The 27839-nt window shown below is 37.8% G+C and overlaps 1 protein-coding gene and 1 long non-coding RNA gene across 2 annotated transcripts in view; one reads left to right on the forward strand and one right to left on the reverse strand.

Annotated features, from left to right (window-relative positions):
- The window catches only part of PPP2R2C (protein phosphatase 2 regulatory subunit Bgamma), a 201359-nt gene that overhangs the window by 25586 nt on the left and 147934 nt on the right, over positions 1-27839 (forward strand). The gene's annotated exons all lie outside the window — the stretch shown is intronic.
- LOC141959583 (uncharacterized) lies at positions 1220-27676 on the reverse strand. Its single transcript, XR_012633471.1, has 3 exons — positions 27594-27676; positions 2280-2362; positions 1220-1532 (listed from the first exon to the last, which is right to left on the reverse strand). It is a non-coding gene; the product is annotated as an uncharacterized LOC141959583 (long non-coding RNA).

Below are 27839 nucleotides of genomic sequence, written 5' to 3' on the forward strand. Positions count from 1 at the left end.
TAAGTGCCACATCTACATGTCTTTTAAATACCTCCATGAATGGTGACTCAACACTTCCCTGGGCAACTTGTTCCAGTGCTTGATAACCCCTTCAGTGAAGAAATTTTTCCTAATATAACCCAGTATTACTTATTTTCTTGCTCTTATGTTCTCCAATTTATAAAATAGGTATAGGATTTTTTGTTGCAGGATTTTGTCTGTTTGAGAATTTAAATTTTTTTTATATAGATTTAAATGATAATCAGAAGACTGCCCGGTCAGTACTGTGCTCAATAGACAAGGCTTATGATTTCATTAATATTTATAAATTAATACTGTGCTCAATAAGAAATGCCTTCATAATTGGACTGTAGGAAGATTAAATAACTAAATATGAAAGGTTAATTTTAGAAAGTAACTGTCAAGCTAAAGGAACAGTGTTGTCAGCTGTGGTGCTCACCATTCTGTTCAAGATGGTGTGAAACAACTGTTGCAGGACTATTTTGGGGGAAGGGAATGAGGCCTCTTCCAGGGTTCAGGTTAGGTGAGAACCGAGACAACTAAATACGTTGTAGATAAGTTCTTATATATCTGATATTTTTGAATTACATTTATCTTGAAAGCAGCAAGTTCAATAATGTAATTAGATCTTGGCAACTGTGGGAAGTTAAAAAGATCTTGGGTATTCTCATGTTCTGTGTTTTCTGTCGCATGAGAATGTTTTATGATTTCTCAGTGAGAAAAAACAAAAGCAAAATTATTCCTAAAAGCCCCTTTTCTTCTTAAAATGTTCTTGTTTGTCTTTCCTTGCATGAAGAATGCTTATGTTTTCTAGTAACGACAAACTGCATAAGTGTTAAAAACACTTTCTCCTGAAACATGGCATACCCAGGGGAGAGAGTAAGAGAGCAAACATCACCTGATATGACAGAGGATCTAGAAACGTGCTGCAGGGAGGTGTTTCAGATGCTTTGGTGGTGAGGATAGAAGATGACCTCTGTAGATTAGAGGAACAGCGCTTTCCCCCTAGTTTCTCCAGTTCTTTCTGGCTGTGGCTCTAGCTTGCTTGACTGTCCTTTACAGCAGTGCTACAGGGCACTAAGCAATTCAACAGGTCAAATTATCAGCACTTATGAGCAGTTAAAGTCAACCAGCAACATATTTCTTCGGTCTTGCCTTGATCGATGAGACAGCCTGTGTATCTCTGATTGTAATTTTCAAAGAACGACAAACTCAAAACTGTGTTTCAAAATGGCTGTTCATACTGGTACACAACTACAACCGGAGCAAGTAAATTACATGTTTCAAATACCCCAAGAATATTTCTTCAAAGGGTGTACCTAGCTTCAAGTATGGAGAGTCAGTGTAGAGAAAGACTAGAGAGTACACTGTGATTATATAATAAGATAAATCCTTAATTTTACTTCAGTTCTTCAGTATCTTTACTTATTTGACTTTCTGGCTTAGTCACAGGGATGGTAGTTTGAAGGGATGTTCACATTATGTAGTCCATCCTCCCACATGAAGTATGCTGGTATGTGCAGAAGCTTTTCCTGTAAAGATCAGGATGAAAAAGACATTGAGTCTTTCTCTTGTCGTCTGTCACTGTCTTCTCTCCCCCATCTGCCACCCACATATTTTCTGAACTTCCTTTTACAGCTGTCACACCCATGGCTTCTCTACTTGTTACCTGAGATGTCCCTCACTAGGTCTGTGTTCAGGTGAGCTCTGGCCTCCCTGATTTTGTCCCCAAGATTCTGAACACTGCTTTTATATGTTTCCTTTTTTGTCTGTCCTTGTTTTCACCTCCCTTTTTTTACACAGTTCTAGCTCATAAAAAGCTTCTTCCTAAGCCAAGTGGGCCTACTGCCAGAACTCATAGCCTTCCTGCACAAGGGCCTCCTTCCTTCCTTGAATTCTCAATAAAAATCAGGGAGCAATCCTGGGAACTCTTCCCTTTTGTGCCTGTTCGCCTGGGATTTTACCCTGCTGTTCCCTTGAATAAACCTAAATCCATGCTTCTAAAAACCCTCCCTGCTCTGCTGCTTCCTTTCCAGCCTTTCTCCGTGTCCTCAACTCAGTCATCTTGAGGTCACTGCAACCCAGGATGCTGGACAAAGTTCACCTACCAGTTCATCCCTATGTGTAAGCAGCGGCTTAAGCAGTGTTACTGCTAGTGAGCCCTTTTAGTATTTGTGTTAGGAAATCATCAGCAATGCAGTGCAAGAACTTGGATTGCTGATGTAGTTCTGTGTTGTCCTCTCAGCAGATGTCAGGGTGGTTAAAACCCCTCCACTTACCTGGTCAGGAAGCCTGTAACACACTGTACCCACAGCAGTCAAAGCTTTTTTCTCTCTTGCCTCAGGGTCTTGCTCTCCATTCTCTGGAAAATAGTTTGAAGTCACCTCACAGCAAAGGTATTCTTCCAGGTTCAGAATAGCTGGGTTCTGTCTTTCCCCAGCAGTGGTTCCTCACCCCAGACAAGATGCTGTGATTGAGAAAACCAAATCCTGCTGGGGCCACCAGCTCTGCACTCTGTGGTTGTGATTGCTGCTACCTGGGCCTCTTCTCTGATGAGGATTCATAACATGTAAGGTAGCATGGGGCCATCAAGGATTTGGGTACATGGTGCAGTACTGTGACCTGCAGGGAGATCTGAGTCCTGTAAAAGAAGAGTCATTTTAGCCTGCTTTTGGTTTGTTCCCTCAGTTGTGCTGCTTCGAGTAGGCTGAGCAGTGCTCTGTACTGCTGGTAGCATTTAAACTAGCTTGTTTGTCTGCAGAGCATGTTGTGATTAGAATATGCCTCTAATCTGATGTTCTGTATAATGGAGACCAGTTTATTATCAGAATACATCTTCTGTCTTATTTCCTTTTCTGAGTTTGGCCTGTGGAACTGATCTCAAGCTTTTACTGTCTGTTTTATAGTTATCTGGCTGTGTTTTCTGTGAAATTATTCGGTTTTTTAGGGCTGCTGACAGGTTGGAGCTGACAGGTTGTAGCATGCAGAGACTACATGTTTCTCTGTCAGAAATGGAAAGCCCTATTTACATTTTAAGCTTTATGCAGCAATAGTGACTGGACTGGAATATCATTCTAATGAGTTTAGAGGATATATTTATGGAGGATTTACCGTGCTGCTTCTGTGTGGTACCTAGCACATAAGGCTCTGGTCTGTCACAGGAATCTCTTAGGCATTAGTAAAGTACAAATGCTAAAAGTCACCATTACACAGGATAGATTTCAGGTGTTTCAACTTAGCGGAGTGCTCAGCAGTGTCCTAGAAGCTTCTTGCAGCCTTTCAGAACCACCTTTGTGTCAGACAGTGCTGATTTTACAATTCAAGGATAGCATTTGGGTTGAGAACGAAAGATGTTTTCCTGTTTATGAATTAGATGTTAAGCCTGGCTGCATCTTTAAACGTTTTATAACAGTGCACAATCCAGTAAACTTATTGATTGCTTGGCAACATGTAGATTTAGCCTGCACTGTTACGAAGACAAGAAAACCTGTACCAGTAAGAAGACAGTCAAATTATCCTTATCTGCTGGAAGCCTTTTCCCTCACAGATGGGAAAATATTATAAATTCTTCACTTCTGTTGAAGATTGCTTGCATAATCTATTATTGTCTGTATGAAAAGGTTTTTAAAACTACTTGCAAGGCAATAAATTAACACATAATATATACAAGACTGCCAACTAATAGCTTCGTGACCCTGAGAATGAAGGTAGCAAAATTATATTTTTCAATAACTGATTTATTTATATAAAAATAAAACGATTTGCACAATTTCTGGATGATGCATGTTGACATAGGAACTTAAATAATAAAAAATGTGAGAAGATATTTTATCAGACATAGATTTGGCCTCAAGAAATAGCATGACTAAATATGATATGATCAGCCACAGTTCCTTAAAAAGACAAAAAAAAAAAAGAAAAAAAAAGAAAAAATTTAAAATCAGTGTTGGTGAGGAAAAGTTTTAGTTTTGGAAAATGGAGCTAAATGTGATCATAGTGCATAAAATGAGAAAAATCAGGGAATCCCTATCAAGTAGCTCAAGTAGAACTGGGTGACTAAGCTGACACAGAGATTATAGAAATGGGTCAAAACATAGCTAATCTATGACAGTTTTAATGGTAAAACAACAGCAAAAGGTATTTTGTAACTGGGAAGTGGATGGTAGGTGATTTTTCTCTTCAGGTAACTGGCTGATGGAAAATCATCTTGTTAGCAAGAACAAATGTAAGAGGTATATCTACCCGGAGCAATGTAGAGGCACTGGAAGTGGAAGGGACGCATTAGCTGGCTGCCCTGCCCAATCTATTGTACTCGGGAAGAAATTGTGAGGTGTGTTCAGGAGGTCAGGCCAGATCACCCAGGGGCTTGCTTACAAATCTCAGAATTGCTGAAACACATCAGTCTTTATCTTTCTTCCATTGATCTTTATAGAATCAAAAGAATAACTGTGCTAAGTAGAAACAGCACTAAATGGATATGAAATAGCCCGAAGTTCCAGTTTCTCATGGCCTTTTTGGAGACTCCTGAAATGGATGCCTTCCATGTGTGTATACCAGTTATTGTCCAGCTAGTTTCCAGAATCCTCTTGTCCAAGATTTTTAAAGCTGTGATTAGTCTTCCCCCCCCCCCCCCAAAGATTCAAAACTAAGACCTGTGCATTGCTGTGAATGAGCTGCAATGGCTGGCTGAAAACAGTGAATTCAGAACTCGGAATAATACTGATTGGCTGCTGTATTGTATATAAGAAGGCTTGGTGTTTTCCGAAGCTTACAAACATGAAAGTAAGATGAGCAGGGCAGTATTGCATGGAGAGCTTCAATTAAAATGAAATCACCAGGAGTTGTTCATAGACCTTTTGTGCTTGAAAAGAGGTCATGCAAGGTGTGTTTTCTGGGGGCATAATAGACCACTTTGTCTTTCAGCAGTAAAGTTTTTGCCAATTACCCTATCTTTAACCTCCCTTTCATTATGGAAAATTAATTAGAAGGTTCTGGAGAGGAAGTGGGGACTAACTGGGGTCTTTATTTTTTATGACCTATTTAGCTTTGAAAGCGTGAATTAAAGTATTTTCCTAATATTTATAATTAAATCTGTCCTCTCATTCTCCTGTCTTGGTGATTACAAAACAAAAGCCCAGACTGCAGGGCTTCAGCCTGTATAATGGAACAAACAGCAGCTATGTCTTTACTGTGCCAGCTGAAACAGAAACATGAAGAATTTAACCAAGGCAACATGAGATGTACTAAGTCACAAAAGTCTTTTTAAAACAAAAATGTTGGTATTCACCATGTTTGGAAGCTGTGAGTCATATAAAACAGTGAGAGCTAATATCAGATCTGGCTTCAGCTATAGTGTTGAATGAAGATTTAATCAGAAAAATGAAATAGTCTAAGGTAACTTACATTAAGCTTATGAGGCATACAGCTCCTACTTAAATATTCTGATGTTATTTTAGATAACTGAAATTGCATATTAATTTTCACCCTCTTAAAATCTAGTTGTCCCTGTTTGAAGACGTTTACAAAACGATTAGGAACATTATTCCAGTCTTACTACCCTGCAGAGATAGGAAGTCTGTCTTTCTGTTTTCATCTGACATGGTACCTCCCTCACAGCTTGAGTCCTTGCTATGAGGTGGTGTATCACAGATTGATAACCACAGAGCAGATGGAGAAGAGAATGCCTGGACAGTTATTTTTATGAGAAGATCAGGAATTATGACTTTATCATCTTCCGTCTTGCTATTTTGGAGAGAAGCCATGTTTACCGCTTTTACAGTAAGCATTAACATAGCAAATTATGCTATCAGCCATAATGAGTAGTGCTAGTGGGAGAGGTGGTAAATAGTGAGATTGTGAAAGACAAGCCTGAACCTGAAGAGCTGAGAATCCTGATTGGAAATAAATGTTGATTATGCAGCCTGTGCACTGAAACATCAGTGTCTAATGGTGAGTCAAGGCTGAAGAGAACTGAAACAATTTCTTACTCTCTATTTCTTTTACCAGCACCTGCAAACAGAAACAGGAGGCATGCGTGTTTGACATGTTCTTAAGCTTTGCAGAGAATGTGGAGGGAGCATGAAAGGAAATGGAGGGTTTTCTGCAGAAACATTTTTTAATATAAAATCCACTTGTTGTTGTTGTTACTAATTTTTAAGTAAACTTATTCGACTTCAGCATCCTGGAGTCAACTTAAGAAATTATTTAATTCGTACCAACTGTGACATTTTTATACTTGTAGAACCAAGCTGCAGTGTTTGCTTTGGGTCAAATATATATTTTTTCTTTATCTGTGTGAGCTTTTAAGATATTATTTTAATTTTAATAGTTTTAATTCAGGTCCTTTACATCCCCTTTGTTTGTGAGTCTATTTTTCTCTTGCCCTTCTCCTTCTTTCAACTCCTCACAACGCTTCATTTTCAAGAGATCAGTATCATAATGGTTTAAAGAAATTATAGAATAGATAGGAAGTTACCTGGTACAGAAAAAGGAAGAATTTCAGGGAAGTATTTGTTAATGAACTCCACTTTTGATAAATGGTTAAAATCAAAACATTTCCAAATGTTGTATCTGTGTATAAAACAACTGCAGTAAAATGCTGTAAATTTTTCAGATATCAAAAGAAATATTTAAGGCAAAGGTAGTAATCTGTTGTCTCACATATGTTGCAAAACAGAACAGAGCTCTGGGAACCTCTTGTATAGCTATTGATTTAGTTCAGGTTCTGTACTAGCAGAGGGGATTTTCATCTTGTTAAATAACATATCTTCCTGCCTTGTTCACTGCCATTTTGACAAGATTTTTCTGTACTGAATGGGAGTTCACCTCAGATAACATACTTCAATTAATGGTTCCTACAGGAGATCACAACTATCTGTTGCCATTCTACCTGCCTCAACCTTTGAGCTACAGTGGGGGAAATAATTCTGAAATGACTTGTCCCCTGTGTAACCTGAGAACAGGTTATATTTAACAGGTTGCCTAGAGGAGTTGTGGATGTCTCATTACTGGCAGTGCTCAGGGCCAGGTTGGACAGGGCTTTGAGCAACCTGGTCTAGTGGAAGGTGTCCCTGCCCATGGCAGGGGGGTTGTAACTAGGTGATCTTTAATGGTCTCTTCCAACCCAACCCGTTTTATGAATCAGATGATGTAATAATGGCAATCCAAAGCTTTTGTGGCCTCCTTGGACCCACCCCACCCCTTCGGATTGTTTTGCAGATTACAGCAAATTTCTTCAAAGAGCTCTGTGAAACTATGGAACCAACTCCAAAGTGTCTCTGAAGACCTGTTTGTCATCCCATTTGCATTAATAATGTAACAAGCATGATTTTCAACAGTGGGTCTCCTTCTCTGACAGTAATTCAAGAATTTCATTGTTGGGATTAATGACAAGCTTTAATAAGCATGTTGTTTGATCATCAGTTCCAGAGTCCCCACCTCATGGTGCAAGAGAAGAAAAGAAGCATAAAATTGAGTACTAGAACACTGTACTGGCAGACAAATTATGCTAATGTGAAGAAGTACAGAATGATGTGGATGTGAAAACAACCAGAAGTATCTGAACTGTGACAACAGAGCTGGGTGAATGCGTCTTCAGCATGATCCCGTTAAATCTTTTCAACTAGAGCCAGTGAATTAAAACAGTATAGCGTCCCTCAGTTGATATGAATGAATATATGGATACGTCTTCTGGGGGTTTATACAGTTTACATGCCTACTCAGTCTGTTTACCCTTGCAGTCGTAATTTTTTACTTGGATTCCTGTCTCCTTTGTCATTTTTCACCTCTTAAAATTAATTCAAAATAAAATGTAGTGCAGGACAGTAGGTTTTCAGAGTGGAGATACTTCTTACAAAGTTTTTCTAATCTGAAGTTTTATAAACTGACATTTTCAGACTTTGAATTTGGTGGTTATCTTCTGAAACTATTTAGAATTTGGTTTCATATGTCACGGCAAGTAATTTCTCTGTTGGAACAAGAGATTCCTTGGCCTTTTTAATTCATATGTGTTAAAACACAATAATTGAAAATGCTCTTGCATTTCTCCACTATATTAGAAGAATGTTTCTTAATACCTTCAAAGATTAAGTACCCAATAAATTTTCTCTACTAGTTTGATACATTGCACCAACTCATTTAGGATCTGTCAGTAGTATCTGGTGTGAAGTTTGTTTCGGGATACTTAGCCTGTTCTTTTAATGTGTTTAGGCCTTCTTGAAATAGTTTTCTTTAGCTGTTTTCATACTGTGCACATTTTTGGTTTGTGTATTTCTATCACTACTTTTCTATATATTTTATTATGACTCTTGAATATGATTGGTTTTGGTAAATGCTAATACTAATTTATACTTCAGAAAATACAACTTCAAGCATCAGTCTGAGCAAGGCTTTTCTCAGAGGCATGGCAAAATGAGAAAAATAATAAAAATCAAATGAGCAAAAAGACCAACCAGAGGTTAGGGATGAATTTAAAAGCAGTGAGGATTTTTTTTTTTTTTTTAAGTTAAAAGCAAATCCTAAATGGATTTGTCTAGAAAGTAAGCTTCCTTTATTATTGAGAGATTAGTTGTTGAGTCCTGAGTGAAAAAAGAACAGATTCATAACTCTTACACACCTTTAAGAACTGCTTCACTCTTCTTTAAAGAAAATAAGATATTTTTATTAACTTCGAATAGTGTTGAATCAATCCTTTACTACTGTTTGGCAGTCAATGGGGAAACAAACCAGTAATTTTCCTTGATGGGCATCTGCTGACAAAATCCTACAGCTATTGACAACTTATTTTTCCTGCCGTCTATGTATATGGGAAAGGTATTAACTATAGTTAACTTACTTATTGCTTTTTACTCATTGCCTATTTTATGTACAATAAAATGTGTCCTGAATCTGAGAGATGTCTTAGGGCATCAGGAGGTTAGAGACAGGGAAAGCAGATTGTTATGGTGCTTTTTGTGGTGGAGCATAATGTGTTCTTTTTCTTCACAAAATTAATTCATTAATTTGGTACAGATAATAATGCTCTTGTGTTTCTTTATTTTTAATTAAATTACTGTCAATGTGTGTGTGTTTTGACCTTGCTTCTGTGAAAGGAAGGAATGTATAGGAGGGGATAAGATCTTGCCTTGAGCTCTTAGCTCATGCTGAGCTAAGAATACAGCTGGAGCTGTGGTTAAGAGACAGTACTAGTAAATGAAAAGGATCAGGATTTCTGCTTTCGTTCTAAAGCCAAGAAATGTCAAGATCTACATCCATACGGCTAAACTCTTTTACTCTCCAGAGCAAAGTTGGATGATAAATCTGAACTACCCATTGGTATGGTCCATGGCCCATGCTATCTCTGAATGATTTCCAGGCACTGTGTAGGAGAGCACTAGCTGGGAAAGACAAAAGCCATTCTGGGAACTGTAGTAACAGCTTAATGGTACAGAAATTTCATGCCAGCACTCAGACCCATACTCTGACTCTTGTTTAGCAGTGTAGACAAAGCCACAGTGTCTCCACAGTGCCAGTTTGGCTCAACCCCACGCTTTGTTCACTTGATGTGATAATTTAACTCTTGCACTTCCTTTTGAAGTAGTTCCCTGCAAGAGAAAACTCGGGCACAGCAAGCAGTATAGTGTATTCACAATCTGCTCTAGGCAGTGCGGCTGTGAACCATGCCAAGTCTGACTGCTTCAGCACTGTCCCAGCAGTACTTGCAGCTTCATATGCCCTAGCCTGACCTATTTCTATGCATGTGCCTTTGGCATTGTGCTCTGATTCTGGTGTGGTGCAACACAACTTTCTCAGCATTTCAAGCACTTTGATCTGTTGGAAAAAACCCCAACAGAACAAGAGTCATTGTGTCTCAGGGGCACCATATGTAGCCCAGAGGAGTTAGAAGCCAAGTGCTATGCAACGTGACCAGGAATCTAGCTGATCTGAAAGGTGCTAGTCCACAGCATTGTGGATGTGAACCAGCCCCCTTTAACTGGAGTCAGACACAAGGCTGTTTCTGTTTTATGGTTCACAGACGTGATAGAGATGTATTGTTGATCATACCACATTTCTGTATGAGCCAAGCTGCTCTTGTTGAGAGCTAGCAGGTATTCCAAACCTTGCTGTTTCTCACCAAAAGTTGCAACATGGTAAAAGCCCTAGCTGATCTTGCATTTAAGAACAACTACATTAAACTGGGAGATACTCTAATTAAAGGCATTTTATTTCGAAAAATGCAAATCCCCTGTCTTTCTGGTTTTTGATTACAATGTATATAATTATAAATTAGACTAGAATTGCTCATGCACTGTTAAAAATGCTCCAACAGAGAACACTTTGTGGACCTTCTTGCCACAGGCAGTACATCAGTAGTTTTCATATGATTGAGAACAATTGGGTACATTCATGGAAGAAAGATCCAGGAGAGAATGACTGAAATCCAAAAGCTGTATTCTGAGGTAGTCCCTGACCTACAAATTGCTGGAGCCCCAGAGAGGACTCTGTATGCTGACCCTGTTCTTTATGCTCCTCTTGAGGCTGCTGTTCCTGACAGGATGCTGAGATGTAGGAGTCTGTGAGCACATACAGCTGATTTTTATGGTCTTATTTGCAGATCCCAATAATACCTGCTGTTGCAAGTGTGATATTTTCACTCTTCTTCATGCTCAAACAGGCTCAAATCTTGTTTTAGTAAAGGGAGTAAGAGCTGTTTAAAAAAAAAACCTGCTGCAAATGAAGAGTAAATTCTGAATGTACGTATTGTTGACATTGTCCTTTACAGAGGTGGAAACTTTGTCATACCACAGCAGTATTATGTAAGAGAATGGCAGTGCGTAAATATTTCTGCAAAGCATAGAAATATTGTATCTTTGTCCCTTAGGGCTGATCTTCTGAAAGACACAAACAGAAGATGACTGTGGAATGTGAATGTAATGTACAGGAAAAGAAGCATATTAAATAATTGGCACAGTGTGGTTATATGCAAGGGGTGGTATGGGTCTTTTCTTCTTTTTGCATGTTTTTAAAATGAAACTAGAGGTAAAGAATTTTTTGTAACATTAATTTATACATTTGACATATTGGCAATTAAAACAGAGCGTGTGTCCAGAACTGAGTAAACTAGGAAGAAGGGGCCAGCACAAGAAGCCAGGGGAATCCTTTCCATTAAGAACAGAAAGGATATCCCACAGCTATCACCATCCACATGCTAGCCTTCTACATGATACCAATAATAGGGATTAATTTTTGTTTGTAATTGCAATCAATAATCAGTTTCACAATATTTTTGAATTTTATTTGACCATCAGTTGTGATTAAAAGAAAATTGAGAACCGTGGCTAAACTTTGTTCTTTAACTTGTGCTGCATCATATATATGATGAAAAACACTTCTTCGTGCCTTACTGAGCATGCTGTAACTCTGGAAGGAAATGGCATTTGAGTTACATTTGTGGGCTTAAGTATAAACTACTTTGGCTTATAGATTTAAATTGATCCTGGCAGCTCCTTACCTTTATGTTACTGAAGTTTTATGGATATAAGTTATTGATTTTCTGCTTAAATGATTTTCTGCTTAAAAGTCAGAGGCTTGCTGGTATATCATCTTATGCTTTAGTAATACCGTGATGATGCGGATTACTGATTTTTTTATTTTTCAACATGTTTGCTGAACATCTTTTCCATTCCTTGTATAGTGGTTATGTGCTTAACACACAAGTGTTTTTGCTAATGCTAAACTCATCCTTTCATAGTGCCTGTTGATTTTAAAGTGATGCTTCTGCTTTTTTTCCAGTTTTTGTGACCTGATTGTATCTCTTGAGTATTGCTATGGTAATAACTTCTATTTTCTTTATCTACTGTGTGTATTAATTTTAGTCTGTACTGATTTTAGCTCTTACAAAAAGAACTAGAACAGAGGCACTGACCTATTTGTATTGTGTTAGATAATATACATCTGTATAAAGTAAAGTGTATCTTCAAAATGGGTCATGTCCTGAAATCCTGACTAAAGTTTACTTGAAGTTCAGCATATTTTTAAAAATGAGAGATAAAAGCCTCAGTAAAATGATATGAAAGTGAGAAAATCACCTATAACTTCAGTCAGTTCACAAATTGCATTCAAGCATTTTAAAAGTCATGAGAATTAGTTGAGGGTCTGTTCTTCCTGATTTGGTCTTAAAACTTCTGCATTTCCAAGTCATTTTACTAGCAGTTATTCAGTTGATGAGACATAAAAGCCAACTCCCAAATCTGTGCATATACTAAAGATCTCAGATTTTCCTACAATGTAAGGCAATGTCCAATCCCATTCAGTTTTATATGCCTAGCTTAAATGTGACTTTTAAGGCAACATTCCATATAGTGTTTAATATTGACAGTGCTGTTCATATGATTTTTCCATAACATTCCAAAAATGTAGCTGATTTTGAACAAGAGTTGATACCTTTAGAGATGTAATTTTGTATGTTAAATGTACTACATTTATTAAAGATGCTATATAAATAGTATTAGTAAGGTCAGTGTTCTATCTTTGCAATATTAATTTATCTTTTATTTTGATTTATTATTAGATTCTGCATCTTTTGTTCTTTAAAATTTCTTCATGCAAAGGGCATTCCTGGGATTAATAACAGCAGAGCCTGACTTCTAGACTGTAAGTCAGACTCACTTTGAAACCTAGAGGCAGACACTATCTTAAACTGTGGTGCTTGCATTAAGAAGGGAAGATAACTTCTGAATTCTTCTGTTCAGCTGTTAACATTTTATAGCTGTGCAGGCATGTAATGAAAAAGCCATGTCACGGTTTGCTCTGTCTTTTTCATTCTTTAAGTTCCCAGTGGGAACTGTAAATCCAGGTTCAAATGTGTTACTGAGTTGGTTGTAAAATCTAAATTTATCTTGTGTTCTTCACCTTTGCAGCGAACACTGGAATGCCTAAGTACTCTTGTTAAGAAAGAGTCAGGCTTGCTCATTTATTCTAAATCTTCTTCGGAAAATACTAGATACTCAACTGTTCCTTCTGCAACTTTAAAAAAAATCTTTAAAAACTATTTTATTATTTTTTCTTGTGTATATTTCTCTTGTATATATTTTATATTATTATCTATTGATTATATTATTATCTCTTCAATACAGGTCTTTCTCTAATCACTAATATATATCTGTAAACAGATTTGAAGGTTGAGAAGGCTAGATTTAGGAGAATCTGTTTATGTAGTAAAGATCAGCTGCTTCTTTAGATGGCCTAATGTCTTAATGGCAAGTAAGTAAAGATACTTGTGAGACCTTTTACTGCGCATTTGTGTTGTCTCTTTTTAGCATCATTTTCCAGCTTGTCATTATTTTCTATAAAAATACAGTTGAAGTCTACTAGAATTTATTTTCTGCCTTTCATCATAAATTATGATTTGGTGCTTAAAAGATCTTGGTAAATTCTTTTATGTACTAGATAGTCTTCTTTAACATGTGTAGCATAGTTGAATTGTGTGTAGTTTATGTTTCAGTGTTTTTTGTAGTTTGCTGTTTTTAGGGGATGTAAAATTACAAATTTTACATCTTATCATGTGTAAGAATTTTCCAAATGATACTGTCAAAATAAGAAGTTATGCCACTCTTACAGTTTTATTCCATCTTTTGTTTTCTTCAAGGACTGGGGATGTGCCCAGAAGAACACTTGAATTTTAGAAATGTGAGGTCAGTGCCAAGTGTGCCAAAGCAGATGCTTGTTTGTACAAGAACAAAGCAATAATGGCCCCAGTCTTGCATAATCGGATCCATGCAAAAGTTCCTATAGTATCAGCCTGCTTCAAGAGGGAGTCCTTTATGAAATCAGTGAAAGTTCTTGTCAGATGAGGAATGGGATCAATCCATGGTGTGGAGCCTTGATTTGTTTGTATATTGCTGCTTTGTATTGATAGAAAACAGATAAAAAGCTGCCTGCAGAATGCTGCAAAAATCTGGTGTAAAAAGTGGGACAAAACACTCATGAACTTTGTATAATTATGACTGCTCTGTTGTGGTACAGTTTTAAAATATATTTTTATATAGAATATTTAATTCTTACTGAAAATGAAAATCGAGTGAAGTGATTCACCTTTTTTTGACAACCGAAATAATTAGAGCTATTTTCTCATACACTAAAGTATGGGAGAAAGGTCAGTTTTCATTGTAATTAACTGTGTGTTCGATTACAGCTCACAACACTTGACTAGAAGTTTTTCTGACAGTCTTGTTAGGTCAGAATCTGAACTTGGAACTTCTAAACTGTTTGATCTGGAGACCTTTAATAGCTTTATGAAGAGTCTGCAGAACTTAACAGAAGCCTATCGGGCAACGCAGAGATCAGTGACAGCACTTTAGGTGAAGAAATGACCAAATCAATCAACTGATCCTGGGGACCCGTGGCTTTTGATGAAGTTGTCTTAGAACTGTTTCTTCGATGTGCTTCACACTAGGGAAGGGCTTCATGCTGCTTTTCCTTATCAGCGGTGATGTAGTTAAATTGTGTGCCCTGAATGAAAACCTAATTTGCACATATTTTTGCTTGGGCAGTATTTCCCCTTTCTGTTCTGTGGATGGTCTCTTGGAAGCCATTTCCTTTGATAAGACTCCTACCTCAACAAAAGAAAATCCTACTAAGAAGAAAATTGATTGACCTGGCCCTGATACTTTCTTTGCCAGATGTCAGTGAGAAGCTGCTGGATATGGAAAGGAGTAGAGGAAAAACAAGGTCTTATGAGAAATGAGATAATACGAAAATAAACAGTTTATGAAAATAAGCTGGTAGAAATTTCAGAATGTTTTTGATAAGTAGTAATATAAAACCTTAGACACCTATGTTGTGCAATGTAGAAGTGTACCAGAAGATACCCTGGGTATTCTGTGTAACAGTTGTTACTTTCAGAATTCACTGCATGAAGGCACAGGCTGAGTGTGCAATTTTGGGTCCCCATGCATAGTTTTCTGTGATGTAAAAAAACCTGGAAATAATTGCAAAAGCAATTTGCCATTCAAAGGCAGATCAATTGCATTCATTTTCTATATGGTAAGGAAGGGTAGTAGTAGCAGTTGGCTGCTAATTATGAATAAAGACATAGCATTTTTTAACCTTGCAATCTTCAATTTTGAGTGCTTATTTTAAGGATTAAGCTGGAAAAGGTTTGGAAGCGAGCCAAGTGACAGTGGTGTTACCGTTTTAGACTTTATCACAGCATCCAGTCCAAAGGATGGATTTGAGTCTTCCTGCACATCTAAAGCAAATCCAAGTGGTTTCTTAGGTTTTCTCAAGCTATCTATTCCCTTGTTGCAGCCTTTTTTTTTTTTATTATACAGCCATTTTTTAATGGAAAACTCCTCACACACACACACACACACACACCCCCCTCACTGAGTGTACTATCAGAAGGAAGAGATGTCAGAATCCTGTTAGCTTTAGTTTGGGGATTTATGTGATTTTTAACATTAGCAGCCTATGGTTTACTTGTCTTGTAAATTGTATTTGTGAAAAGACATTATCCCCTGATCCTGCAAAGTGGAGAATAATGATCTGAAGTGCGAGGCCTGTGAAAGATACAATTCAGTATGAAGAGTGAATAACAATCATATGGTGCTTATAATGATACGCACTAATCCATAATATCTAGGTATTGTTTGAAAATAAAAATAAAGCAGCAAAGTCAGAGCAGAACTTAAATAACCATGTTTTTAAATTCTGAGAAATACTAATATTTTGAAATAGCAATATATATGTGGGTTGTACTAGATAACCTTTAAAAGTCCCTTCCAACCCAAACCATTCTATGATTCTATGATTAGTGTTTTAAATAATGCTCATAGAGTTTTGGGGGTTTTTAAAATACAACTTTTTAATTAACAGCTACATATGCCATTTGATACTGTAAAATTGGTTTCTTATTTTGGTACAGAGTAACTAATTAATGATTCATCTGTTCTTATAGCAAGCCAATTTATATTTTATGTTGCCAGCTGGTTTATGATATGTCAAAGACACAGAGAAAGGTATCATGGGTGTACTACATTAAAAATACAGTTTTTATCTGTTAGTACTAGATGATACAAACTAATCAGGAAGTGGATATGACCTTGCATTACTGAAGATATTATGAAAACTTAATGTTTTCAAAATTACGACAAACAGGTAGCATGTAAGCAAGAAAAGACAAAAGCACTTAGTGGTTGCATTTCCACAAATAAGTGGAGCTTTCTCTAAATGGAAATGGAGCATTAAGGTACTTGCCAGTGAGATTTTTACCAAGCCCCTTAGCTGGATCGTCAATGTCATACATTGGAGGTACTTATATTACTGGGATTCTCTTTAATTTTATCATTTTTACTGTGTCAGCTTTTATTATCATTAACAACTAGGCTCACAGGCTCAATTGTGTCCCAGCAGGATTTCAGATTATTCCTCAAATTACAGCAATTTGTCATGATGTCAATTTTTTTTAACCTATAACCCTAGGTTACCTACAGAGTCTGCAGAGTCCGGATTTCACATGCCACAGATTCAATTTCTATTGTATGTAAACAATTACAGTGCTTCACAAACAAACAAAAGGCAGCCAAAGTCAAAACTAAGGGTCGAAGTCTAGCTTGTCATGAATCCATTCTAATTGGATTTTTTTTTCCAAACAGGATGCAGGCAATGCAATAGTATCAGCTCTTTACCATAAAATGAAGTAGAGCAAGTTAGACTCTACCTTTTGTGTCAGCAACAGAATTTAGAAGAATCACTGTTACAACTAGTATTTCTCATAATACGTGACTAAAACTTGAAAACGTTTACAATGGTATTATAAGAGCCTTCTCTTCTTTAGGCTGAGCAGACCAGACTCAGTTCTCTCAGCCTTTCCTCACAGGGAGAGATGTTCCAGTGCCTTCATCATTCCTGTGGCCCTTTGCTGGATTCTCTCCAGTCTGTCCATGCCTCTTGTACTGGGGAGCCCAGAACTGGACACAGCACTCCAGGTGTGGCCTCAGTGGTGCTGAGTAGTGGGAAGCAATCACGTCTCTCCTGCTGGCTATGCGTCTCAGGATACCATTATCCTTCTCTGCTGCAAGAGCACACTGCTGGCTCATGTTTGACCTGGTGTCCACCAGGATCCCCAGGGCCTTTTTTGCCAAGCTGCTTTCCAGCTGGGTGGCCCCCAGCATGTATTGGTGCACAGAGTTGTTCTTCCCCAGGTGTTGGAATTTGCACTTCCCCTTGTTGAACTTAATGATCTTAGAGTTATTGGACAAATTCCAGCTGTTCCAGTGAATAATTGGGAGCTTTCCAGTTCACCCTCTTTAATTTGGCAGAAACCCAGTTTCTGTTAAAGACCTGGGTCATATACCCTCCCCCACCACTGCAAAGTGCTGGCTTTGGGGACTGTGATATGGAAATTTAAGGCGAGTTTCTAAGAGTAGAAGGAATCAAAGATCATCTCATACCTGGAAAATACCAAATTTTCCCAGGTGTGCTCTCATTGTGTTTCAAGGACAAATACTGCTTTTCAAAACTTTTTTCCTATTGAGTGTTATATAGTCATTCAGTCTTGGTTACAACTGAATACCATCATTATTTCATGAGTTCATATTATGGTATTTAAATGATGTCATCTACAGTCTTAATGACCTCATAGATTTACAGTAGTTCAGGCAGTAGCAATTGCTGGTATTGTCAGTTCTCAAAAATTATACTGTCATATGTAAATACAAAATTTTAATGAGGTATCCATAAAATGTAAGGTATGATATATTCTTGTTGTGATTGCATTTTTCCCAACAATTGGCTGGAAGTCTGACAGCACTACAGAAATGTCATGCTGTTAAATAACATTACTGAAGCTTTTCCTAGCTTCAAATAATAGATTTTCCATTAGCCACATTGTTTCTACAGTCCTGTGTCTGTATTGTTTCTTTCTGATATATTAATAATGATAATAACAGCAATTATTTCAAAGGGCTGGGGTGATTTTGCCTCTTCAATCAGCTGCACTGCTCCCAAACTGTGTTTTCTGGTTGTACTTGCTTCCTTGTTTCTGGTGATGGAAGCTGTGAATAGGCTTATCCATGGTTTTGTTGCCAGCAATGGTATGGGACTCTTCAATGGCTTATTCCTCTTTCTGATTTCTGTCACCTCAAAAGTGGAAGGTTTGATTATCAGTGGCCATCTTAGATGAATTTCCATACTTCAAAGCACCATTAACATATTCATGCCCATTAAACATGTCTTTCCATTTGATTCTGGATTATTTCGTTTTTGGAAAATTTGTATAACATGGCAAAACATGGACATCCAACATTACTACTTGTGTGCTTCACTCTGAACTGTCAGTGTTAGGTTAATCATTAAAGGATTTCACCAGACTGTGGGTATCTCTAGGCTTGCTTTATTAACAACTCAGAGTTGGGCAATCACCTCAGTGAGAGGCAAGAGCTAACAAAAAGCGCCCTCTGTATATATGTGATATAACATACAGTACAAAGTCTGGTCATTTTCCAGGAACTTTCAGCTCTCAATTCATCATCAGTTTCAAAAGTCCATTGTATTCCACAGTTTTGACTAGTTTTTATCATTCCGTTCCAATTCCTCTTCGGACACCACTATTCACTGATGCAGTCTCGGTCATCATGGTTACTTATCTTCTGAACAATCTTCATCATAATTCACTTATACACTTCTGAGAAAAGACTCAAAATGTTCTATTTAACATATACTTCATCTATGTCTGGCTTTTCATTACCTAGCCTAAGTTGCTTAAACTGTCAGTATTGTTCCTAGAGCACCTGTGCTCTATTAATTAAACTTATAAAACAATATCTATTTATTAATTATTCCTGTTGTTAATAATATCCTAAGAGAAAAGAGTTTTCTAAAGCTTGTTCCTTTTACATTAATGGTTGGACTAAATGATCTCCAAGGTCTTTTCCAACCTAGATGATTCTGTGATTCTGTGAAAACTGATCAGCGTTTCAGCAAAATGCTGAATTTCAAAATGGTGAAATGGAAATTTTTTTTTTCTCAGAATACAGAATCATTGTAGTGAACATTGTTTCATGCAAAAAGGCTCTTCCTTGCCAAAAAAAAAAAAATCGGTAGTCTTTCAGGAGTTTGAGATTTAGGAGACCTGGCTATAGGAAATCACTTGTAGTAAAGTGAAATCTTAGTAAATTCTTGCTATCGTGAGTGCTCTGTGGTCAAGGGTCATGCTGCCAAAGTGAGGGTGAAGGAGTTGAGCTTAGAGGACACACAATAAATAGAAATGTTAGGTTCAGGATTTTTGGACCATTAGACCTTTTATCAAATTATTTTGGTGTAGTGTTGCAAGAAGAAAAAAATAGCTTTCCGGGCAAGCCTTGACTAGAACGGAATAAACTGAAAACAGTTGTATTATCAAAAATCTCTACACTTAAAAATCGTTGTTTTAGTCAAATACAAAAGCTGAATGTGGCTACTGTGCAAAATGGGGGGAATGGATTGGCAAAACTCTGGTGCATCTGCTTCCAGACCCCCAGTTCTGTAGGCTGTAGCTGTTGCTAAGAAATGAAAGGCTCTGCCTCCTTGGGATTGCAAGAGCTATTCTCCCCACAGCCTTCAAGCCCAAAACCCACTTCAGCCTAGCTAAAAGAGACCAACAAGGTTGCAGTTCTTGAGTGTTATTTTATAAATATGAAGTAGAGGTCAAACCTCTGTGTTCTCAGCCTCTCCATCACTGTAAGCAGTGAATGGCATGCCTTCAGATAGGGATTTGGTTAGCCACAGCATTATTAAAGCACTTCAGTTAAGATTTCAAGTTAAATGGCTTATGTGCTTTCTATTTTGCTTACCAATACATATAGACAGATAGATCGTTTACTCTGCTTTCTCTGAAATGATACTGTATTAAATTACTCGTTTATTCATGTGTTTTCTGGTGAACTTGAAATGCTCACATCTATCAGTTACATTGGCACAAATGAAAGATAAATACTCCTGCTTTGTTATAGATGAATTGAATAATTAAGCAGTTGCTCTTAATTACTGTCCAAGGAGTCATAGAAGTTACCATTCTAAGTGTGTTACCAAGTAAGCCTTTAGATTAAACTTCTTTAAATAGAACTGTGCAAAATGCATGCTGCCAACGGTCACATCTTATTTAAAAGAATCTTTTATAATATAATTGCATCTGTTTAAAATTTTTAAAAGTGCTTAACTGATGTGAGGATGAGATTTATAGTTAGATCCTAAACAGGGCTTAGGTATATGCTTGGATATAAATGTGATAAATACAAATAGATGTAATCAAGCTCATTTGCTGCCTATTTGCGGAAATGACTAAATTTACTAGTTTGTTCCCATTGCTCCACTGAGGAGGGAATTATCCTGGAAGCTCAAGCCAAGCTTCGCATGTTTCTTGCATGCATACATTTAGCCCAACAGAAAATGCAACTATTTTGTTTTTGTTATATTTTTGACAGCGTGTTAAGGTGGAGTGGAGTGCAACAGTATTACCTGGCAAGGAAGACTAATTCTACAAGGAGGTAGATGGGATTTTTAACAGTTTATGCAGGTTGGTAGTATTTCTGGACAAAGCAGAGCGATGACAGCTAAGCATCAGTGGTACTTAGCTATGGGATAATCAGAGCAAGTAAGGAATATGTGCAATCTCAGCAGTCACACAGTGAGGTAGGTAATGATGACATAAGAATGGCAGTGGGTGTGTTGATGTAGGAATTCTATAACTAAAGATATTATATAAATGACAGTGGATATGAGGGACAGCCTACAGTCATGACCATATGTAATTCTGTGATTACGGTAGATGCTTTTACTCCCAGATACTTAAGCTCTCCCAACCCCTAAGGTACACAAGACCCCTCTTTTGGCCCTTAAGCCCACACTCATGCATGAGGGATCAAAGGACATCTCTCCTGTTACGTCAAGGTTGTTCAGAGAAGTACTTGCCTCTACAACAGTCAGGTTTTTTGCTTCTGGGGTCTGCAGTGTTTATCCTCTTCTGCTGCACCCACCTTGTTGACTTCTGAATTTTCATTTACTTCCTCAAACCTGCTGTGACCCTTAGCTTACTTCCCTGATTTCCCAGACTGCTCACTTCTTGTTTTAGTGTTTCTTTTCCAGTTCTCAGGTCACTGATCACTGTGCCCTTAGGCATGGTGTTTTGCAGATGGTCTTCCTTACCCCTCTGGAGGGAGTTGTTCCTTGAAGCTTAGCGACACCATTCTCTTTTCTTTGTTTTATCATTGTCTTAACTATACCATTATTGCATTACTTTTCCCATGCTCTGGTCTCTTCATTGCGCTGGCTCAGCAGTTCATTAGTTGAAATTAGTTCATTCTGTTACAGACTATAGATATTTTAAGGCCTAACATTTATGCTTGCTCAGCAATTGCATTAGTCCCTGTCTAGCTGTAAGTAAGGTTAAATATAGTTTTGCGGAGTTTAGCGAAAATTGTACCATTAAGCAGCCACCCTTCCCCTTCTTTTTTGCTAAAGGTGGTTAGTGACATGCTAGGGCTTGGTTTTGCTTAGCAGACCTTTATTTTCCAACAGCAAGTTATGCTGGAGCCTTTTGTCCTGTGTTGGGTGAGGACTCCTTTGACAAGTTGAATTTCCTCTTACACACAGTTGTGTGTAGCTGTGGTTCCAGATGCTATTTGGATGACTTATGTAACCTCAAGTTCAGCTCAAAAAGCCCCAAATTTCCTTGCTGTGGTGAGTGTCTCAATCACTAAGACACAGATTTGTGTTCTTTTTAGTTGGGATCATTTCTTTTTCCACAAATCCTGCATTTTTTGGTGACACATGGTGCAACTTCAGTAGGAGGTATGGTAAATGTCCATACCCAGAATTTTTTTCACTTTAACAAGTATGGGAAACCCAGTATGATTTCATTTGAGTTGTCAGCATGCTATTATATAAAAGATAAGGCTGTCTCCTAGTTTTTTCAGGGAATATTTAATGGCACCAACTATTAGGACTATATTAATATTTAGCTTCTAGTTCTTACATCAGCAGGCATGTCTCCTTTGTGACCTTACGTGAGAACTCTAAGGGTGCTGATTCTAGGGAGCTCCCCCCTGAGTTGGAAGCTCCAGCGCTGTATAAGCTGAGCACTTCACCCTGCATTTCCAGATTCTCCCTGGGGCCAGGTACCTCTGCTGTTTCCACTGCAACTTGTAGGTGCTTAGTCCTTTATTAGGTTGCAAAATCAGTTAATAAATTTCCACTTACACTCTCCCTTCTATGAATAATTCAAAATAAACAGCGCTTCCCTTGTATTTACTTTCTACATTAGTTGAGCCACAATAAAAATTATTTCTTTTGACATTTGTGCTTCCATTCCTTCCAATTTATTCCTACAGGAGTCTTCTCAGTCATTGTTTACCTTGTAATTCTCTGTTTCCAATGCTAAATCACCTCTGTGATTTGGGTTTTTTTTCTGAATTTTGATTCCTGTTGGTATGGGGGTGGCCAGAAATTAAACAATATTTCGGTGCATTGGCTGTTTACTGCGATGTAGTATGGGGTTTCATACTCCTCCAAATTTGGGATTTAGCATGTCTTTCAAACTTTTATTTTCATTCAGTGCTAGCTTGCTTTCTACATTTCTTCTTACAAATTAACTTTTTTCTCACACCATAGAACACTTATGTGTTTGTTTTCAGTTAGGTGCTTCTTTTTTAATACCTTGATTTTTTTTTTTCTCTTTTGTTTTATCAGGTGAGTATTATTTCCAAGATTGCAGCCCTTACAGCAGGTGCAGCATTTTTTACTGTACTTCAGATGCTACAGTAATTTAAATATTTGGATGATCTGGAGGAAAGGCTAAGAGCAAAATCATTGTTTATGTTGATGCAATTCGTTTTTAGAGAGATTTCTTTTCTCTTGACTCTGTACCAACCATGTTGCAGTAAATTTTACATATGAGAAAAAATTTAGCGCTGTGTCATTTCCTAGAACAGCTTTTTTGTTCTGCAGCAGTTCTTTCTCACTGGCCTAGGATGGCTGGGGTCTGCAGATGCTCCCAAATTGCTGGACTAGCATGTCTCCTTAATTACTGTAGAACAGAGAAATATATAGCTACTCTTTGTGGTGTGAGGTGGTAGTGCTGGTGAAAAAGCTGTTTGCACTATGCCTGTCTGAACTAATTAAACACATTGATGGAAGGAAGGAGTCAGGATGAATGTCCTGTCGTATGTCAGGTTATTTGTCTGCAGTCTTGTGAAAAGCATAGTCTTTTGGGCTAAGTTCCCTTCCAAGTTGTCATTATTGTATGATGATTGTGTGTAGTATGCAAAGAAACTAATAAATGATCCTTTATGTTGATTTTGTTTAATACATTTGCCATGTGCAGGAATTGTTCCTGAATTATTATTTCCTGAAATATTGTGAGCTCTGAATTAGCAAAATGTTAAGAAGAGTGGCTGTGGTTTGCTCTTTAATGTGAAAGCAAATATAATCTGCTAATTTGATTCGATTTTTAATTATTTGCTGAAGTCTCAAAAATGTTTTAGAGGTGTTACAAATTCTCAGTCACCTTCTGATATTTTATCACAGGTCATGATATTTAAAAGAATTTCCTGTTTCCTTTCTTGATCTTGTGCAAAAAGTTTGTTTCTGCTTTGATGTTTTTTCTCTTGTATTTGTTTTTATATTGAAATTGTTCAAGCCTCATCTCTCTAGGATTTCTATACCTTAACAGCATAATCCTTTCAGAATGCTGATTCTTGGAAGCTGTTTTAGAAACCGCGTTCCTTTCCCAGTGTTTTGACTGTGTAGTAGCCTCACCACACAGGTGCCACATCAGGATACTGCTTAAATGTCTGTTTCGGTCCACTGCTGTTCAGGAAGGATGTATGTGACCTAACTTAGCATGGGTTTGAATACTGTTCTTACTTGATTCCCTCCCTCTATTCCAATTCCTTTCTTGCAGAAATATGCACACAAGCATGTCTTCAAAGTCTAATGGAGTTCTGTCAATGCCTGTATCCATGCTTTAAATTCCTTTTTCAGGCCACTTGCTGATCTGTGTTTTATAGCATCGTTTCTTTGGATTGTCCAGTGCCTCCAAGTGACAATTTTATAATTACTTCACACCATGTATGTCCATATTTGCAGGTTCTCTGTTAGTCTCTTTTCAGGCTTTCCTGTCTCAGCAGGTTTCACGACCCACTCCAGAGCCTGACATCTGCAAATTTATTTGCAATGTGGGTTATCTTGTCTTAGGGTAGGAAGTTAGTTTTGTAATTGCTGCCCTGCCTGGTTATGGAGTGATAGGTCTTGTCTTGGAAAGCACTTCTGACAGCGTGCTGGATGAAGTGCCAGGGAGGCAGCACACAGTTCAGCTCTTGAGGTTCCACTGTTGTGACAGTGCCCATCAGCAACCTCTAGTGCTGTGTCCTCTGGTGCCTGTGATCTGTTCATCATGAACAGCCACCGAAACATCTCCTGCTCATGATTTCCAGCCCTTTCCAGCAGGATTTTATCTATCCTTCTTAGGACCTATTGCTGTTTTGCAGGTTCATAATTTTTTAGTAGCATGGATAGATTTTCTGCTTTTTGTGTTCATAAAAGGATGTTGTGTTCATAAAAACAATGTTAGTTTGAATAAACTGCATGCATTGTGATTTTATAGGCTTGCATGTAGAGGCATATATTTAAAAAGTTTTTCTCATCTGCACAACAGTGAAGCCTGGTAGTGAGTTGCTGATGTTGTAGGGTAATTAAGAGAGAGGAGGCTATCATGGGTATCATTTTAGAGAGAAAGTGTCCCATACACACCAGACAGTGGTAACAAGGGACATGCTGCCTCGTATACTAGGTATGAGACAGCATGCAAGTGATGCTGAAAGTATTTGAGTTAGTTAACATCTGTATAAGGTATTTATAAAACTAATCTAAATTTGCAAAAAGAGTAGTATGCTTTCTCCAGCGTGTAATGCAGTGATACCAAAACCAAAATAATATTTCCTGTTTGGAATATATTTATATTTGTATTTCAGTTTGAGAAACTTGGGAGCAGAGTAACCTCTGTGGACAGTAAAGGCTAAGTTGGAAGCATTTGTTTCAACACTTGTCCCCAGCCCTGCCTTCCTCGTCAGGCTCCAGTTTTGTTTGTCCATCAGTGCACCTGGCTGGCTTGGCACAGTGACAGACCCTGTCAGTGATAGGTTTTCTGTGTGAGACTCATCTTGAACCCTTCTTCTAGGAGGCTGAAGTTTCTACGTCGTGTTTTTTTGTGATGGTCTTTGCAGTGAATAATCTACCTCACATTTTAGAGGACACAAAAGCTTGTTTTACGAACAGATGCACTTTATTAGGTAGGGAACAGTATCTCATAAGGATCAGCATCAATCCGGGGTCCTGCATCAGTCTCCATTTGATGACTGTAGTAGGGATGACAGTGTTTATGCTCATGTAATTTTTGGTTTAAATAGGCAAGACAGTGGAAGAGTGAAAAAGAAGCACAAGGAAAGTAAGTCACCTGGCTAAAGCCTCACAGACAGAACTAGTGCGTGGTCTTTGACTCCCCATCCTGTGCTCTTTCCCTTGGACCACTCTTCCCATTCCTGCTGCAGTCACTTAATAGGCTTTATCTCTGAATTAGTAAATTCTGGTAAAACTTACAGCTTTTCCTTTTGGCATCTTGCCTGTTCTTTCTGCTTTTCCTTTCCTTATAATTTTGCAACCTTGCTTTCCATCTTTCTAGCAAAACGTAGATCCTGCTGGAAGCTGTTGTAGTATTCTGAAATTTGCTAAATGAAAACTTGCCCCTAGAATGTGCAGAATTCCCTCTGTTGAGTGGAATTTCGTCACACTCTTGTTAAATGGTTCCTTGTGTTCATTAGCTGTTGCAGAATTTGGTTTAGGTGTGATTTTTAAACCACTAAAGAACCGCAAAGATGCAGTTGCTGTCTCTAATACAGTGTTCAGTGCTGTCCAAAGTTATGAGCTCACAGGATTTGGACCCTTCTGCACTTTTCCCTGTTGCCAAATGCTACTATGACTTATGCCTGGTAGCTCCAGCTCTTCGGAGGCCTGCTCTAACCAGACCCAAGCCAGTAGACAGGAAACTGTTTATCTTTCCAATTTCTTCCTTTCTCTGAAGGGAACACCTGAAAGCAGTGTACAGCGTAGGGTTGCCAGACTGTAGATTACCATGCTGTTATGAAGCTAGGAGATGGCCATGGTGTATGCAGCTGCTGTGGTAGAACGGGGAAACCTACTGCTTCCCAGCCAAAGAGATACAGTGGCCCTAGAGAGGAGTTTGTATCTTGGGTAGGCACCCTGGGGGTATGGGGATGTCAAAGCTCAGGGAATCTGTTCCGCCTCATGGGGGACTTCTTGCAGGATTATGTCAGAATATCCTGGCAGTGTTCTCTCAGTGTTGGAAAAGATCAATAGATGAGCCCAGAGCTCTCCATGTTGGTTAGTTCTACCGCTGTCACCAACGTGACACAAAAAAGAAGAGCAAAGCTGCTGGTTCCTATGTGGAAAACTGAGCATGGTATGGATCCAGTTCATCCTGTGCTCTGGCTTTGTGCAAATATTAAGGTGGCACTGACTCTGCTAAGGATCCTTATGCAATGTTCACCAGAAGAGATAGGGTGAAAGATGTGAAAGGAAGTTGGCTTCTGTAATTTAAATTACTTGATGATAATTTTTAATTGCTTGCTTTCTAAAATTACCAGGTGCTGGGAAGTATTAGCTTTATTCTGTGTCTAGAGTATCTAGGCTGAAAATAAATGATTTCTTCTAGGGAGGTGTTATATTTAACAAAAGGTAGTGTGTTGAAGAAACTTCTCTTTTGTGAATAATAAAATATTTTCCAATTGTGATAGCAGCCGTTAGTGTTTTCACAATTGTTTAGCTACATCATAATTTTTAATATTAAGTATTCAATTTAATATACAGTAACTGAAGACCATATATTGAAATATGAAATGCTATAAATGTAAATACTAAACAATTACTGTTGAGGTAGAGAATAAGTCAAAATTATTTACTTTTTACTTGAGAGCTGATTGCTATACTTCTGTTACTTTTTATGTTAACTTTTGGCACTATTGCTTTAGTTTTGCCGTTGAATCAAAAATGGAATTCCATGGTCGTGCTGTCTATCGTGTTATATTTAACTATTAGATGGATATAAAGAGGTCTATTCAGAAATGTATGGGAATACAGATTTTTATTTTTAAGGCAAACTCTTATCAGAGTCATTTATGATAAACTCATTATTATCACAAATGTATTAGATGAATTCTTTTGCAAGTAGGCATCATGTAGTGATATGTACTTGAATGTCTTCAAAATAAGCAATGGTGGAAAGATGCTACTTTAATCATATGTGTGTTAACATACGTCAAAGGGGTACAGCTCATGCTGAGGTCTCTGCCATCAGGGATGGACTGTTTCTAAGATCTAACTCTGTTAAAGTTAGCTTGGGTATTTCTGCTGTAATTTGCAATGTAGATCTAGTCTTAAATATAGGAAGGGTATGATCTAGAGTGAATGTTCATTCTGGATAGAAGTACTAAGAGAGGACTAGACAGCAGAGAGTGCCACTATAGTAAAGTTAGCATTCTCAAGTAATGAGAAGTAAAACTACTTACACGGAAGGGAGCGGATTTGCTGTCTTAACCCTGGCGTAGAACTCTGAGTCTCTTCTCTGTCATGCTGCATAGAGTTGGAGGAAGACTAGGGGTGTAGCTTGTCATCCCATTATAATTCCTTCTTGCTTTGTCTGTTTAAATGAAAGGCAGCCAATGAGTTCCAGTATTTCAGGAGTATGAGACTACTACACAATCTTATTTTCCTGGACATTATGAATAAATAAATAAATAAACAGCAGAGCTAAT

This window comes from Athene noctua, chromosome 4, assembly GCF_965140245.1.
Source record: "Athene noctua chromosome 4, bAthNoc1.hap1.1, whole genome shotgun sequence".
NCBI lineage: Eukaryota > Metazoa > Chordata > Aves > Strigiformes > Strigidae > Athene > Athene noctua.